We start from the raw sequence: 18,354 nt of genomic DNA, 5'->3' as shown, positions 1-18,354 counted from the left end.
CAACCTTTCAATTATTAGTTGAATATGTAACGGTTAAAATCTCCCAGGGACTCCTGCTTTGGAGATGTTGTTGTTGTTAGGTGCCATCAAGTCAGTTCTGAGTCACAACAACCCTATGTACATCAGCACAAAACACTGCCCAGTCCTGCACCATCCTCACAATTGTTGCTATGTTTGAGCCCATTGTTGCAGTCACTGTATCAATCTATCTTGTTGAGGGTCTTCCTCTTTTTTTCCTGACCCTCTACTTTATCAGGCATGATGTCCTTCTCCAGGGACTGATCCCTCCTGATAACACGTCCAAAGTATGCGAGACAAAGTCTCGCCATCCTTGCTTCTAAGCAGCATTCTAGCTGTACTTCTTCCAAGACAGATTTGTTTGCTCTTCTAGCAGTCTATGGTATAGTCAATATTTTTCACCAACACCATAATTCAAAGGCATCAATTCTTCGGGCTTCCTTATTCATTGTCCAGCTTTTGAATCCATATGAGGCAACTGAAAATACTATGGCTTGGGTCAGGCGCATCTTAGTCCTTAAAGTGATATCTTTGCTTTTCAAGACTTGGAAGAGGTGTTTTGTGACAGATTTTCCCAATGCACTACTTTGTTTTCTTGACTGCTGCTTCCATGAGTGTTGATTATGGATCCCAGTAAAATGAAATCCTTGACAACTTCAATCTTTTCTGTCTTTATCATGACGTTGCTTATTGGCTTTGAAGATAGAGAATGCCATATGCAAGGACCAAGGAGAGACCTGTAGGAACTGGGAAGCACCCGGACCAACATCCAGCAATAAAGCAAGGACCTCAGTCCTAAACTGTAAGGAACTGGACTCTATTCACAACTTGAGTGAGCTCAGAGAGGCAGATTCTTCCCTGAAGCCTCCAGATAAGAGCTCAACCTGGCTGACACCATTATTATTTTTATTAAAAAAAAAAAAATCTTTTATTTTCTTTGGTGAAAATTTACACAGCAGTTTAGGTTCCCATTCAGCAATTTCTACATAAATTGTTCAGTGGCCTCTGGTTACATTCTTCACAATGTGTGAACATTCTCATTCTTTCCATTCTGGTTGCTTCATTTCTATTAATCTAGTTTCCCTGCCCCCTTCCATTCTCGTCTCTGTTTTAAAATAGTTGTTGACCCTTGTGTCTCATATAGGTGATTTTTTAAGGAAGCACGGTAATCACAGGTGATATCCTTTATTTTCTGAGCTGATCTGTTATTTAGCTACAAGGTGACTTTAGTGCAAGTTTCAGTTCAAGTTTTGAAGAGCATCTCAGGGCGAGAGTCTTAGGGAGTCCTCTAGTCTCAACCAGTCCAGTAGGTCTGCTTTTGGTTTTGTTTTCTAAGCAACTTGAGGTTCTGCTCCACATTTTTCTCCCATTTTATCAGGGTCCATCTCTTGTGGCCTTGATTAGAAAGGTGGGTAGTGGCAGCCAGGCACCACCCAGTTCTTCTGGTCTCAGGGTAGACGAGGCTGTGGTTTGTGTAGGCAATCAGTCCTGTAGACACTTTCTGCTTCGAGTCTTTGGCTTCCCTCTTTCTTTTTTGCTCCAGATGAGTAGAGACCAATAGCTAGCTGTATCTTAGTGACACCATTATTTCTGCAGTATGAGACCAAGCAGGGAGTCCAGCCCCATCACCAGATTCTGACCTATAGAACTGTGTGCTAAGAAACAGAGGTTGCTTTAAGCCTCTCCGTGCGTGGCAGCTTGTTACACAGCAGTGGAAAACTAACAGAGGTGTCCTCCGAGAGAACTCAGGTTCTGTTCTTTAGAGATCAGCGGATCTACCAGGTCCATTTCAGGGTTAAGTCTCTAACCTCTCTCTTACAGTTAGTGTGTCACACTGCTGCCACCAGCTAAACCTCTCTCACATCGTCCATCTCCAACTACCAGCCTGTTACTGTGTGCTGCTGGGTCAGTTCTGACTCACACAGACCCCATGTGACAGGGTAGAGCTGCCCCACGAGGTTGCATAGGCTGTAACCTTTATGGGAAAAGGTCACCAGGTCTTGGAACGGTGAACATTTTGATTAGCGGCTGAGTGTTTAACCATTGCACCACCAGGGCTCCTTTCAGTTTAATGGGTTTTTTTATCTAAAGTTTTATAAGAATCCTCTCATTCTTCTGCTGACCTCCACTCTTGGCAACCTGTTGCATGTCCCCTTTCTTCCCTCTTATACTCCTGTCTTAGTTATTTAGTGGTGGTGTAACAGAAGTACCACAAACTGACTGCTTAACAAAGAGAAATTTATTCTCTCATAATCTAGGAGTCTACGAGTCTGAATTCAGGGCGTCAGCTCCAGGGGAAGGCTTTCTCTTTCTGTCAGCTCTGGCAGGAAGTCCTTGTCATCAATCTTCCCTCGTCTAGGAGCTTCTCAGCACAGGGACCCTGGGTTCAAAGGATGTGCTCCACTTCCAGCTCTTCTTTCTTGGTGGTAGGAGGTCCCTCTCCTCTCTGCTCACTTCTCTCTTTTATATTTCAAAAGAGATTGACTCAAGATACAACCTAATCCTGTAGATTGTGTCCTGCCTCATTAATATAATTACCTCTAATCCTGCCTCATTAACATCATAGAGGTAGGACTCACAACACACAAGATAATCACATCAGATCACAAAATGGCGGACAACCACACAATACTGGGAATCATGGCCTAGAGTGATACACATTTTTCGGTGACACAATTCAATCCATAACAACTCCTATGCTGGATTTATCTTCCAGAAGTACAGCTGTGACCATGTTACTCTTTTAATCACAAGTTATTAATGGCTCATCATTGTCTATTTTATTAAGTATAAAATCTTCCCCTTGGAATTCCATTTCTCCAAGATCTGTCTCCAGTCTACCTTTCCAACGTTATTTCCTCTAACTCGATGTTCCATGCAGTTTTCTCCAGGCAAAGAGCAGTGTTGGCACTTTCCCAGAGTATTCTAACTTATGCCTTTGTACAGGCATGCCTCTGGAAAATATGCCCAGATACAAGCTATTCATTATACTCTAGTTGAGATGTTTACCGAACGATGACACCTCTGGCATTGTCTCTTTTTCTACTTTGAATTTTATAACCCAGGTCTGTGGCTCTTGAATGTCTATGCCTGGTTATCAATACACATGTCCTGTAGCCCCTATGTTGTTATTGTTGTTGTTAGTAGCTGCTGAGTGGATTACAACTCAAGGGGACCCCATGTCTGCAGAGTAGAACCATAGGGTTTTCAAGGCTGTGACCTCTCAGAAGCAGATTGCCAGGCCTGTCTTCTGAGCTGCCTCTGGTTAGGTTCAAACTGACAACCTTTTGGCTAGTAGTCGAGGGCTTAACTGTTTGCCTCACCAAGGGACTCCACTGTAGCCCCTATAAAACCAAAAACCAAACCCACTGCCGTCGAGCTGACTTCTTTGTTAGCAGCGAGCACTTTAACCACTGGGTCACCAGGGCTCCGTAGCCCCTATAAGCTCCTTGAAAGTAGAATCTGTGTTATAGTCAACATTCCCCATTGCTGTTGAGTCAAGTCTGACTTGTAGTGACCCTATGGGCAGAATAGAACTTCCCCATGGATTTCTAAAGCACAGCTGGTGGATTCGAACTGCTGACCTTTGGTTAGCAGCCTGAGTTCTTAACCACTGTACCACCATATTATTCCTTAAATCACTTGATTCAATTCCTTATGTTATGTAGATTCCCAAAAGTGAAGAATTTGTGCAAGCAGTAAAGAACACTGAATGATTTAGGAATCTCTTAAAAATATATATCCAATATGCATTTAAGTGAGAAATACCAGATTATAAAATAGCACATACATGATGAACTGAGTTCTGTTGTTGTTGTTTGTTTATGGAAAAAAGAAAAGAGGGAAGGAAGATGGGGCTCATGTGGTCTAGAAATACCAAATGCTGAGAGTGGTTATGTCCTGTTTTGGGATGATAGTTAATAAAAAGTAGTTTATTTTTACATAATTATTAGTTCACCTCTCAAGACTATTTCTGTAAAGAGTTCCCAGGTTGCAGAGCTGATGTTTCCACTGCTTTTTTTACCTCAAACTTCCCAAAGATCTGCATTCATTGCCAAGGGCCTCTTCTGCTCTTGAATTTCCAATATAACCCAGGCAAACCGTGGGGGCCAGCTGTAAAACAAATCTGATGAAAGAAGAGTGGATACAGACTCCAAAGTGCGAGAATCCTTGTTGGAAAGGGACTTGCTTTGTTTTGGTTTGAAAAGAGACCAAATGTAATTTCTACGGGCTTGTCTTCATCAGGCAGGATCTAAACTTCCGTGCCTATCATTATCAGAGGCACTGGCCACAAAACTATTTACATTTGAAGAAAACTATTTAAAAGTAGGTGTTTGAAATGAGCTTTTCTAATTACAAAATGAAACATTTTTCTTAAAACCTACACCAAATATATTTTGTATATATTGTCCTTTCAGAAGTAAAGATAAATATATATATACACACAACACAGACATATACATTTATATATGCACACAATTTTATATATACATACATACACATATGTACACACACGTATATTTAAATATATACATATACACACATTTATATTTAAATATAGATACATATACATACACACACATACACATGATCAACTGGTGATAATTTCCTTCTTTTCTTTCTGTATGTTGCTTTACTTTAATCATCACCAAGTACTTTCATTTAAACTAGTTGAGGACAACAGAGCAAGAGAAGATGTTACTGGTGGTAGCTGTTTTAGAACATTTTACTGAACTGTTGGGGCTCCTGAGTATTTATACATCCTGACCTGTTACAGAGTGGAAGGATGGCTTCTGAACATCACCAGAATTTCACATCCTGTTACAAAGTGGAAGGATGGTTTCTGAACATCACCAGAATTTCACATCCTGTTACAGAGTGGAAGGATGGTTTCTGAACATCACCAGAATTTCACATCACCAGAGCTTCCATCCACATACTGGCCACTTTGACGTTCAAGTTGAAAGTGAACACTGCTTCCTCGGAGCTTCCGCAGCCACTTTTTATTAATTTAAAATAGGGGTCCCTGAAGCATTCTCTTCAGACCATGACTATGGGTAACGTCCCTGGGAAAGTGTTGGCTTAGGATGCAGTAAGGAACCCTGGTGGTCCAGTGGTTAAGAGCTCTGCCACTAACCATAAGGTCTGAAGTCAGAACACACCAGCAGCTCCCTGGGAGAAAAGACCTAGCAGTGTACTCCCATAAAGATTACAGCCATTAGGAAACCTTGTGGGACAGTACTACCTTGTCCTATAGGGTCCCTGTGAATTGAATCAACTCAACAACACACAACGACAACATGTGTTGTGATATTCAACCGCAACATTCAAAGATGTTCCAAAATACATAATACAGAGAGCAAACGTATATATACAATTGCTTCAACTGGCTCTGCTGATCGCATAGAAATGAAATGGAAAAAGACGCAAGTACCTAACACAGTTCTATTTATGACCCAAGACTGTAGTTCCAGCTCTAGACGCATATTTGAATCAAAGAGGGAGCTCTGAAAAAACGAAGAACCTCCTCCTGCCCCGCCCGCCACCATTTAATTAGAATCTCCAGGAAAGGTGTCTCACCAGTGGCATTCCCCTCCCCCACAAAAAATATTTCCACCTGATTCTAATATGCAAACATCCTAGAGAAATGTAGAGCCCAGGCAACCAAACTGTTAAGATCCTACACAAGGGACATTTTTTCCAATGGCTTTAAAGTTTACCTGGCCAGGTTTCATCACACCTGGCAGCCTTTTTCCTGGCCTCTGCCTCACCCCTCCTCTCAGCTGAGGACTGTTCCTTTTGTTGTATGTGTTGCCTTGATCAAAGCACAGGCTCCACACACATTTTTATAGATATTGCTAAATCCTACTCAGAAATGCATCCTTGAAATGGACTCATAATCATATAATGGACATATCTCTGCCTATCTACAGACTGTAAGACTGGGCCCCCCTATGAATCTAAGAGTTTCCACTGTAAACTTGAATTTGGCACACAAAGTAATGTTATTAAAATACAATGGTATTACCATAATTTTAAAATATTTTAGAACCAATTAACATTTCATTTGAAGAACTCATGAAATTAACTCTTTTAGCTCACTTTTCAATGACCATTATCTCGAATCAACACAGTTGAACAAGAACCATCACAAACGTATAAAGCTGATTCCCAAACATACGTCACCGCAGAAATATAATTCAACCTAATATTTGCTCTTTTTAGTCCAGCTCCTCCAAAGACCTGGTTCTTTTCTGGATGCTGGAATATTTTCTTGCATAATAAATTTTTCCTAAGCCATTTATAAGCAAAATCATCTTGACAAGACTGAGTTTTGCAGAAGTTCCAGTGTATGTTCTTTAATTGGGCGACTGTCCCATATAAACAGAATCACCTCTCTCATCGTTGGCAGAGTTCCACATTACCCAGATGGAATTATACTATGAAAAGCAAAGACATCGCCTTGAAGACTAAGGTGGGCCTGATGCAAACCATGGTGTTTCCAACCATATGCATGTGAAAGCTGGACAATGAATAAGGAAGGCCAAAGAAAAATTGATGCCTTTGAATTACGGTGTTGTCCAAGAATAATACTATGCAGTTTAACTATGTTGTCGTTGTTAGGTGCCATCCAGTCAGTTCCGACTCATAGCAACCCTATGCACAAACAGAATGAAACACTGCACGGTCCTGAGCCATTCCTACAATCATTGTTATGCTTGAGGCCATTGTTGCAGCCACTGTGTCAAACCACCTCCTTGAGGGTCTTCCTCTTTTCCGCTGACCCTGTACTCTGCCAAGCATTATGTCCTTCTCCAGGGACTGATCCCTCCTAACAACATGTCCAAAGTATGTAAGACGCAGTTTCACCATCCTTGCTTCTAAGGAACATTCTGGCTGCACTTCTTCAAAGACAGATTTGTTCGTTCTTTCAGCAGTCCATGGTATATTCAATATTCTTCAACAATGCCACAATTCAAAGGCATCAATTCTTCTTCGGTCTTCCTTATTCATTGTCCAGCTTTCACATGCATATGATGCAATTGAAAATACCATGGCTTGGGTCAGGTGCACCTTAGTCTTCAGGGTGACATCTTTGCTCTTCAACACTTTAAACAGGTCCTTTGCAGCAGATTTACCCAATGCAATGCGTCTTTTGATTTCCTGACTGCTGCTTCCATGGCTGTTGGTTGTGGATCCAAGTAAAATGAAATCCTTGACAACTTCAATCTTTTCTCCGTTTAGCATGATGTTGCTCATTGGTCCAGTTGTGAGGATTTTTGTTTTCTTTATGTTGAGGTGTAATCCATACTGAAGGCTGTGGTCTTTGATCTTTAATAGTAAGTGGATCAAGTCCTCTTCACTTTCAGCAAGCAAGGTTGTGTCATCTGCACAACGCGGGTTATTAATGAGTCTTCCTCCAATCTTGATGCCCCGTTCTTCTTCATATAGTCCAGCTTCTCGTATCATTTGCTCAGCATACAGATTGAATAGGTATGGTGAAAGAATACAACCCTGAGGCACACCCTTCCTGACTTTAAACCAATCAGTATCCCCTTGTTCTGTCCGAACAACTGCCTCTTGATCTATGTAAAGGTTCCTCATGATCACAATTAAGTGTTCTGGAATTCCCATTCTTCACAGTGTTATCCATAGTTTGTTACGATCCACACAGTCGAATGTCTTTGCATAACCAATAAAACACAGGTAAACATCCTTCTGGAATTCTCTGCTTTCAGCCAGGATCCATCTGACATCAGCAATTATAACCCTGGCTCCATGTCCTCTTCTGAAACCAGCCTGAATTTCTGCCAGTTCCCTGTCAATATACTGCTGCAGCCGTTTTTGAATGATCTTCAGCAAAATTTTGCTTGCGTGTGATGTTAATGATATTGTTCGATAATTTCCACATTCGGCTGGATCACCTTTCTTGGGAATAGGCATAAATATGGATCTCTTCCAATCAATTCAATTCGCCAGGAAGCTGTCTCCCATATTTCTTGGCATAGACGAGTGAGCACCTCCAGCGCTGCATCTGTTTGTTGAAATATCTCAATTGATATTCCATCAATTACTGGAGCCTTGTTTTTTGCCACTGCCTTCAGAGCAGCTTGGACTTCTTCCTTCAGTGTCATGGGTTCCTGATCATATGCTACTTCTTGAAATGGCTGAACATCGACTAATTCTTTTTGGTATAATGACTCTGTGCATTCCTTCCATCTTCTTTTGATGCTCCCTACGTCATTTAATATTTTCCCCATAGAATCCTTCATTATTGCAACTCGAGGCTTGAATTTTTTCTTCAGTTCTTTCAGCTTGAGAAACGCCGAGCGTGTTCTTCCCTTTTGGTTTTCCATCTCCAGCTCTTTGCACATATCATTATAATACTTTGTCTTCTCGAGCCACCCTTTGAAATCTTCTGTTCAGTTCTTTTACTTCATCAATTCTTCCTTTTGCTTTAGCTGCTGGACATTCGAGAGCAAGCTTCAGAGTCTCCTCTGACATCCATCTTAGTCTTTTCTTTCTTTCCTGTCGTTTCAATAACCTCTTGCTTTCTTCATGTATGATGTCCTTGATGTCATTCCACAACTTGTCCGGTCTTTGGTCACCAGTATTCAATGTGTCAAAACTATTCTTCAGATGGTCTCTAAATTCAAATGGGATATACTCAATGTCCTATTTTGGCTCTCGTGGACTTGCTCTGATTTTCTTCAGTTTCAGCTTCAACTTGCCTATGAGCAATTGATGGTCTGTTCCACGGTCGGCCCCTGGCCTTGTTCGGACTGATAATATTGAGCTTTTCCATCGTCTCTTTCCACAGATGTAGTCTATTTGATTTCTGTGTGTTCTATCTGGCTAGGTCCATGTGTATAATTGCCGTTTATGTTGGTGAAAGAAGGTATTTGCAATGAAGAAGTCATTGGTGTTACAAAATTCTATCATTTGATCTCTGGCATTGTTTCTATCACCAAGGCCATATTTTCCAACTACTGATCCTTCTTCTTTGTTTCCAACTTTCGCATTCCAATCGCCAGTAATTATCAATGCATCTTGATTGCATGTTTGATCAATTTCAGACTGCAGCAGCTGATAAAAACCTTCTATTTCTTCATCTTTGGCCCTAGTTGTTGGTGCGTATATTTGAATAATAGTCGTATTAACTGGTCTTCCTTGTAAAAAAAAAAAGTATGGATATTATCCTATCACTGACAGCATTGTACTTCAGGACAGATCTTGAAATGTTCTTTTTGACGATGAATGCAACACCATTCCTCTTCAAGTTGTCATTCCCAGCACAGCAGACTATATAATATGATTGTCTGATTCAAAATGGCCAATACCAGTCCATTTCAGTTCACTAATGCCTAGGATATCAATGTTTACGCATTCCATTTCATTTTTGATGATTTCTAATTTTCCTAGGTTCATACTTCGTACATTCCAGGTTCCGATTATTAATGGATGTTTGCAGCTGTTTCTTCTCATTTTGAGTCGTGCCACATCAGCAAATGAAGGTCCTGAAAGCTTCACTCCATCCACGTCATTAAGGTCGACTCTACTTTGAGGAGGCAGCTCTTCCCTAGTCATCTTCTGAGTGCCTTCCAACCTGGGGGGCTCATCTTCCTGCACTATATCAGACAATGTTCCGCTGCTATTCATAAGGTTTTCACTGGCTAGTGCTTTTCAGAAGTAGACTGCCAGGTCCTTCTTCCTAGTCTGTCTTAGTCTGGAAGCTCAGCTGAAACCTGTCCTCCATGGGTGACCCTGCTGGTATCTGAATACTGGTGGTATAGCTTCCAGCATCACAGCAACACACAAGCCCCCACAGTACGACAAACTGACAGACATGTGGAGGAGTTTAATTATAGGACAATTAAAGTCAACATTCCATGTTTTTGTCGGGTACTATAGTGTTGATTCTGACTCACAGCGACCCCATGTGACAAAGTAGAACTGCTCCATAGGGTTTACAAGGCTGTGATCTTTAGAAGAACAGATCATCAGCTCTTTCTTCCAAGAGTGGCTGGTGGGTTCAAAGTGCCCACCTTTTGGTTAGCAGCCAAACTTTTAAACCGGTGTGCCACCAGGGCTCCTTGAATATTCCATAACCCCTAAAAAGAGCAATGAGATCTTTCTTGCTTATTTTTCTACTTTCTTACTAAATCAACATTCAAAGACAACCCCACCAAAACAAATAAAACAAACGAAAGATTTTATTTTCCAGGAGTTTCCAACCAGGTGCTTCCAGAGATGTGAATAGACATGTTTGGAGGGCAGATATAATATTGAGTATCTGTGATTCAAAGAAAACAAACAAACAAAAAACTACGGAGCAGCATAAGGGCTGCATTTTTAAATCTAGATAATCAGGATCACAAAGGTCAAACAAGGGCAGAGAATTACGGTATTGTGTTAGAGGGAAAAAATCTTTTTCTAGAATGTTTTTTAGAGAACAGCATCATTTGTATTAAGAATAGCTGAAGAGTAAACATATTACACATATGACACTTAAATGCTATGGGGCCGTTCTACTCTGTTCACATGGGGTCACTATGAGGTGGAATTGGCTGTATGGCGCACAACGACATTTGTGTAGGACATTCTATCAGAAGCTGAGGACACAGGATAGTTAGACAGAGAGAGGCCCTAACTGCTCACCAGGGAGGCCACACCAGGGCTGGGTTTGTAGCTCTGGAGAGGGGAGAATCATGAAAGCTCTGAATATGGCACCTGGCAATGAACAGGCTGTGCTGGGGAAGTCCTGAAGGGGCACCCCTGAGCTGCCTCTGCCAGCTTATTGTCCAGTAGGAGGGCAAACGCCTCATGCCTTAAACAACCAACGTAAGTTCAGATGCCTGGATTAGTCAACCAGGGATTCTGGTCTGAGGGGACGGAATAGAACAAGACGAAGGTCACGAAGCGTGTTGAGTGGGGAACGACCTCTCTCTCTCTCAACCTACACACTTCAAATAGTATGTTTTCAAACCTCCCTTGCCTGATTGCTAATGCCTTAAGCTTTTTACTTAGCTTGCTGGTTTTGCCATTTTACTATCGTAGATTTAAATATAATTTTAAATATCACTATCTTGTTGTTGTTAGGTGCCAGGGAGTGGATTCTGACTCATAGCGACCCTATAGGATAGAGTAGAACTGCCCCATAGTGTTTCCAAGGCTGTAAATCTTTACAGAAGTAGACTGCCACATCTTTCTCCCTTGGAGCTGCTGGGTGGATTTGAACCACAAACCTTTTGGTTAGCAGCTGAGTGCTTAACTGTTGGGCCACCAGGGCTCCTTTAGAATCCATATTAGACATATAATAATAGTCTATCAAATACAGATAAGAAAAGGGAAAAAAAAACCCATTTCCATTGAGTCGATCCCCACTCAGAGTGACACTTAACTCCTAATGAATTTATGTATTTTGAAGTAAAATTGCCATTTTTCTCAAGCCTATATGAATTCATTGGGTGGAAGGTTGTCATTTATCCCAAGAAAAACTTCAAATCGGTTTTCACCCCCTAAACAATATAACTCTTACATTTGTGATGGGTTCAATTGATTAAAACGATCTACGAAATTATCGCTGGCTTTATGTATTTCTTTTTGGGTCACATACCAAATTTCTGACATTGATTATAGTGTCAGATGGTAAGAATACTGTGGGCAAGAGTGAAAATGGACAGGAGGGTAGGGAATGAGGTGGAATGCTATTTTTCATAGGGTGTTGTGATATAGATGGCTGGTTGTCCGTCTGTCAGTCTGTCTATCCGTATCTGTGCCTACCACTCTTCCATAGTGTAGAGCTGTCACTGGAAGGCAGCTCGCAAGATGGAAAGAACATTCCTGGGCTCCTCAGGACTTAGAGGTGGTCATGTGACTAGTGGTTATCAATGAGATGTGGACAGACTTGGGTGTGGTATGTCTACAGAGCGGATGGAACATCAGCTGTTACCCCAGGCCAGTAATCTTTGGAGCAGTTGGAGAAGAGCCAGTACATTTCCCACCGCAGAGAGACCCAAGCCTCCCATTACCGTATGGACGGGAGGGCAGGATGACAAGGACGGAGACCCAGGTCTTCTGAGTAAAATCTCTTTACACTGAAAACATACAAGGCTCAGAACCATCTCATAGTAGTAACAGAGTCCAGGTTTGAACTCACATCTTTCTCACTCTGGATCCCATGGTCTTAACCCATTTTAATGTTTATATAGCTCTCAGCTCTTTCTCTTTCGGCCAGTAGCATAGAACCAACCCCAAGAAGCTCTTGGGATTAAGCCTTGGCTGCTAACCGAAAGGTCCATGGTTTGAACTCACCCAGCGGCTGCACTTGAGAAAGACCTGCCAGTCTACTATCGTAAAGATTACAACCTAGGAAACCTTATGGGGCAGTTCTGCTCTGCCACATGGGGTTGCTCTGAGAACATGGACACCACGCTTGTTAACTAACACAGTACTCCTGGGCCTGCAGAATGTGGGGCGCTTATGCAAAATCAAATAAAGAACCCCCAAGCTTTCATTTGGGGGCTTCATAGCAGTGGATAGGCTGCAATTCCCCTGAAATTACTCATTCCTTATTCCTTCCCAGAACTTAACTTATATATATATAGTTTTCCAAGAACTGAGCGGGAGAATTTCAGGTCATGTTCTCTGTGATGCTGGAAGGTAAGCACGCTTCCTTCTTAACTAAGAACTAAACTAGGCTGTAATAATTAACCTAGTAGAAATTAAAGTTCAGATTCCCTCATAATTATGTTATAAATATAGTAATAACTGAACTGAAATTTTAAATATTTAAATATTACTTAACTCCACCTTTTAAATTGCAACCACAAAGTCATTTTTTACTCTGTATAATAAAACACCTCTAAGCATTCATAAATATCTAAATTTTTATAGAAATGTTAATTGCGTGTTTCGGTGAACTTCTGCGGTCATTGCAAGATTGGCTTAATGAATTTCAATCAGCGGTCCCTCTGCCCTTTGCAATTTAATATCAGGCACAAAAGGAAAAGGTGTTAGTGACCCTCAGGGTAGCTTTTGTACAGAGATTTTTCAGAAGTTACTTTGGTCTTAAATATTAATCTTCAATTTATTATGGTTACAAATTCAAAATACTGGTTTTCCTTAAGACTTTTAATTATAATAAACATTTTTAATAAATATTATTTTAATTAGAAAGGTAGCAAATTTTACAATTGCCCTTGAAAGATTTTTTTTTTATTATGTTGGCATTAACAGATGTAATTATTTAATATTCATTAAACATGTTAATCCTCACAAATTTAATATATTTAATTTTCTTCAATTTTCTGATTGTCAAGGAAATTTACCCACGGACTGAAATAATTCCTGTAAATTAATAAATGCACCATATATGTTTGGCTGTGTGTGCATGCGCACGCACACACACACACACACGCACGCACTTTAGATCTAAGATTCCTTTTCAATTCTGTTAATAGGAAAACCCTGGTAGCGTAGTGGGTAAGTGCTACGGCTCTAACGAAAAGGTTAGGCAGTTCAAATCTACCAGGTGCTCCCTGGAAACCCTATGGGGCAGTTCTACTCTGCCCTACAGGGTCACTATGAGTCGGGATCAACTTGATGGCAGTGGGTTTGGTTTTTTGGGTGAAATAATCTGTCATGGACTAGAATTTGATTTTACCCTAATTATAATGTGACAAAATTCAAACCTATTGCCATGGAGGCGATTTTGAGTCCTGGCGACAGCGTGTGTTACAGAGTAGAATTGTGTCCCATAGGGTTTGCTTGGCTGTAATCTTTACAGAAGCAGATCGCCAGGCCTTTCTTTCCTGGTGCCTCTGGGTGGGCTGGATTGCCGACCTTCAGGTTAGTAGTCCAGTGCAAACCGTTTGTGCCACCTAGGGACCTAGGTTAGGCTATTTGTTTCATGAATACTGTCAGGAGACATGAGACTCCTGGGTCAGAGACCAGGGACTTTACTGACGTACAGCAGGGCCAGCAGCAGGAGCTGTCTTTGTTCTGGCTTCCCCCATGCCCCACCAGGGCAATGCAGAGGCTGCCAGGTGGATGCTGGATATACAGTGGGTGTAGACACAGTTCAGGAAAGGGTGGGGAATCCAGGCTTTCACAGCTGAGCCTGGTCCTTTCCTGGGGGAGGTCCTTAACACAACTATCTCTAATCCTGCCTCATTATCATCATCATCATCATCATCATCGAGGTTAGGATTTACAACACAAAATGGTGGACAATCACACAATACTGGGAATCATGGCCTAGCCAAGTTGACACACATTTTTGGGGGGCACAATTCAATCCCTAACAGCAACCTTAATAGAACAGAACAAAACGTTGCCTGGTCCTGGGCCACCTTCATGATCGTTAGTTTGAGTCCATTGTTGCAGCTAATGTCTCAGTCCATCTTACTGAAGGTTTCTCTCCTTTTTGCTGATGCTTCACCAAACCTGATGTCTATATTAGACTGGTAAGATTCATCCATGTTGGATATCCCTTTGATGTATTCACTTGTATCACTATAAAATAATCCATTGCATGAATATATGAATATATTAAATTAATTTTTCTATTGATAAATGTCTGGGGAGTTTCCAGTTTGAGGGCTATTTCAAGGTGAAAATTCAAGTGTGTACCCGATTCTTGACTTAACAACATCACCATCAGTAAAGGCTGGCCAGAAACGTGAGGCTTGGGAGTGAGGATGCAGATGCCATCATCCAGGGTGACCCTTCTCAAACCCCTATTTTCTCTGCTGAACCCCTTTTTATAGCCAGTATTTACGTATTCAAATACCTCAAAGTGGGGAGTGGTCCCATACCCTATGGCTCTGTATTGTATTCGAGTTGCACGTTAACTAATGCACGTCAAAGCCAAAGTGTCTACACCAAGCAGTCACAGCACGTGACAGAGCTAAGAAACCATTACAGGCCCAACTACTAGCTAAGAGGCTGGTGGTTAGGATTCACCCAGAGGCACCTCGGAATATGGGCCGGCTATCCGCTTCGCAAGGTCACAGCCTTGAAAACCCTATGGAGCAGTTCTCCTCTGCACACATGGGGTCGCCATGAGTCGGGATGGATTCCACGGTAAGTAACAACAACTATATGCAGCTTGATTCTCTTCGGAATATACTGTTTTATATTACACCTGTTACAACCACAACTGATATGGTTGATTCTGTCTACTTTAAAAAAAAAACTATGCCTGATGCTAAAATCACAGCTTCTTAGACTATCGTTTTGGCAGCCACAAGGAACATCTATCCTGTTGAATTGCTTATGTTCTTGTTGGTCTTTGATGAGAAATAAGCCCTGTCCTCTTAGCGTGCTAATTTACAAAGAGTGCAGGCTTACACCGTGGTCGTACCTCACAGTCTAATACTAGGAGGTTCTAAAGTGCAGTCAAAAATAACCCTAGCTTCCCAATTATACGTCTGGACCTACATGGAAGAATTGCTTTGACACATTTTCCAACAGAAGCCAAGGAGAAAAGTAATTTCGGGATTTTGAGCTTGTGTAGTGGCCTAGATGTAAATTTCTTTTTAAGTGGTCAAATTTCTTCTTTTCTGAAGACTAAAATAACAGGAAAGAACTAAGAGACCAAGAAACAAATTTGTAATAGTATAACTCACATCAGTTTTATATAAACAGCTTGAAGAGTGCAGTACAATTTTAAGTGTCCTCAATTATATCTGAAAACAAAATAAATATTATATTTTCATAGCATTAAACTTAAGCAAGCAAGTCTGTGTGTGGCAATGGATGCTTTCAACTGCAAACTCTCAGCTCAGCTTACTTTCTTAGGGACACTGGGTATACTGCATGTGGAATCTTTCCGTTAAGAACGTCACTTCTGAAATACCCAACCAGTATGGTTAACTTGAAGTCCCTGGGTGGTGTTAATGGTTAAGGGCCAACTGCTAGCTGAAAAGTTGGTGGTTCGAATCCACCCAGAGGCACCTAGGAAGAAAGCCCTGGCAATCTGCTTCCAAAAGGTCACAGTCTTGAGAACCTCATGGAGTAGTTCTACTCTGCACACATGGGTTCCCCATGGTTCAAACTCAAAGTAACTAACAACATCAACGACATGGTGAAACTTTCCGTTTCACTTCAACTGTTTGTTAGCTTATGTGTAACTTGCCCATCTTCAGGGGAAGAAAGTAATATTTTCTGAGATATTAAAGGGTGCCACCATGAAAATCCCTATATTCATTCATTCTTCCACCAAATTTTCACTGAGTCCGTGCTACGTTCCCGCCTCTGAGCTAAAAAAGGTATACGTAATGGTGGCAACACGGCATTTAAAGTGGTTGCTTTATGTGAAATGACTCTAACGGCTTAATCTAGTCTCGTTTTTACAAAAACATGCTTACGGTGTATGTTTTTTAAAAGACTTCCAAAACTTCCCCTTATCACCACCCTGTATTAAAAAAAATCAAAAACAAAAAACCAACTGCTATCAAGTAGGTTCTGACTTGTGGCGACCCCATGTGTGTCAGTGTAGAACTGTGCTCCACAGGGTTTCCAACGGCTGGGTTTTGGGAAATAGATCACCAGGACTTTCTTCTGACGTGCCTATGGGTGGAGTCAAACCTCCAACCTTCTGTAAGCAGCCCAGCCCGTTCGTTCACCAGGGGCTCCGGAGGTGATCAGGATTCGATTAAGAGAGAAGAGGGTCAATGTGACAATTCTCTGAAGGTCAAGCTAATGACCTTGTTCATATTAAATGAGGAGAAGCTGTCGAGAAGAGAAAGCGAGAGAGGGGAAGCAAAAGCAGCTCTGAGATTTAAATCTTTAAGTCAGTGACTTGCAGGAGGTAGTACAGTTTACGGAGCGAACATGACAAAAGGTACCTGGGGAACTGCTGGAAGATAAATCTGGCTGTGGAAATGTTGAGTTCAATGTCCCTGGGAGATAAGCTAATATGTTCATCAAGTAATCAGAACTATTACTTTATTTCATTAAGTAAACATTCAAATTTAAGCCAAGGTTCTTTAAAAAAGCATTGGCTTAATATGTCTATAATTAATGTATGCTCTTAAATGAATGAGCTGTTTGTGAGGAATAGCAACGGTAACTAATATTGTTTGGTATCCCCTAACAGTGGTTAGGAGCTCGTCTGCTAACCAAAAGGTGGGCAGTTTGAATCCATCAGCCGCTCCTCGGAAATCCTATGGGGCAGTTCTACTCCGTCCTATAGGGCTGCTATGAGTTGGAATCTACTTGACGGCAATGAGTTTTGTTTTGTTTTTAACAGTGTCATGCACTTTCTGTACCACATAAAAGAAACTTGCTTGGTCACAGGTATTAACTAGTAAGTTCAGGAATGAATGTAGCATGCCCAGAGACAAAAGTACCAGAAATTCACACGACTCATCATGGTTTACTAAATTGCAAGTCATTGGATCTCCTCAAGGAAACACTACTGTTTTCGGACCAACCTCATTCAGGACCCTTAAGACCCCCTGAGCTGTCCCCCTTGAATGGGACGATGCTGAGCAGACTGTCTTCGGCTGCTTTGTTGTTATGAAAAGCTAAGAAACTGAATCCCTGCCCAAATGTGAGATCTGAGGTCAGGATGTCAGCACCGTCCAGCTCCCCGTTACCAAGGCATGTCAATCAGCACTTCTCTCTCTCTCAATCCTTAGAAGAAAAAGGTCCTTTATCTACCCAGGAGAGAGATAGCACCAGTCAAAGATGATGGATTTAGTTTTGCTTCACCTTTGAGCTTCTCCAAATAGCACACCGCTTGACTAACTTTGGTTCTAAAGATCTTTCAGTCATTTTAAGCAATATTAAGTATCAGGTAAGATGAGAGCAAGTGAATGGAGGTTTGTTCTCATTGGCAAGATGTGTCTTCATGTACGGATATGTGTCTTCAAAAGTGAAGCTACAGGGGCATGTATCTTCATGGATCGGGAAACAACTTCATGTATGAGGGTGTACACACACATACATGTACATACGTATGTATGTATCTTCATGTATAAGGATACAGCTGCATGGATCTTCACGTGTGGAGATGCATATTTATGTACGGGGCTATGTCTTCACGTAGCTTCTTGTGTGCAGAAATATATTCATGTACGGAGATGTACCCTCCCATAGGCAGAAACACCTCCATGTGTCTTCAGGTATGAAGACACTATAAACCACACTGCAGAAAATAAAACTGCAGCCTTTCAACCACAATCTCTTAAAACAGGTAAATTAAGTACCTGTTTCTTTTACACGACATCTTCAATTATCATTTGAATAAATGCATACATTAAATCAGCTATTTCCTTAAACTCTCTGCTTAATAACTCATCGAATTTATCTAACACTACATTTTAT

The sequence above is a fragment of the Loxodonta africana genome, chromosome X, assembly GCF_030014295.1.
Source record: "Loxodonta africana isolate mLoxAfr1 chromosome X, mLoxAfr1.hap2, whole genome shotgun sequence".
Classification (NCBI taxonomy): domain Eukaryota; kingdom Metazoa; phylum Chordata; class Mammalia; order Proboscidea; family Elephantidae; genus Loxodonta; species Loxodonta africana.
The sequence above is the reverse complement of the archived record's forward strand: the minus strand, read 5'-3'. Positions refer to the sequence as shown.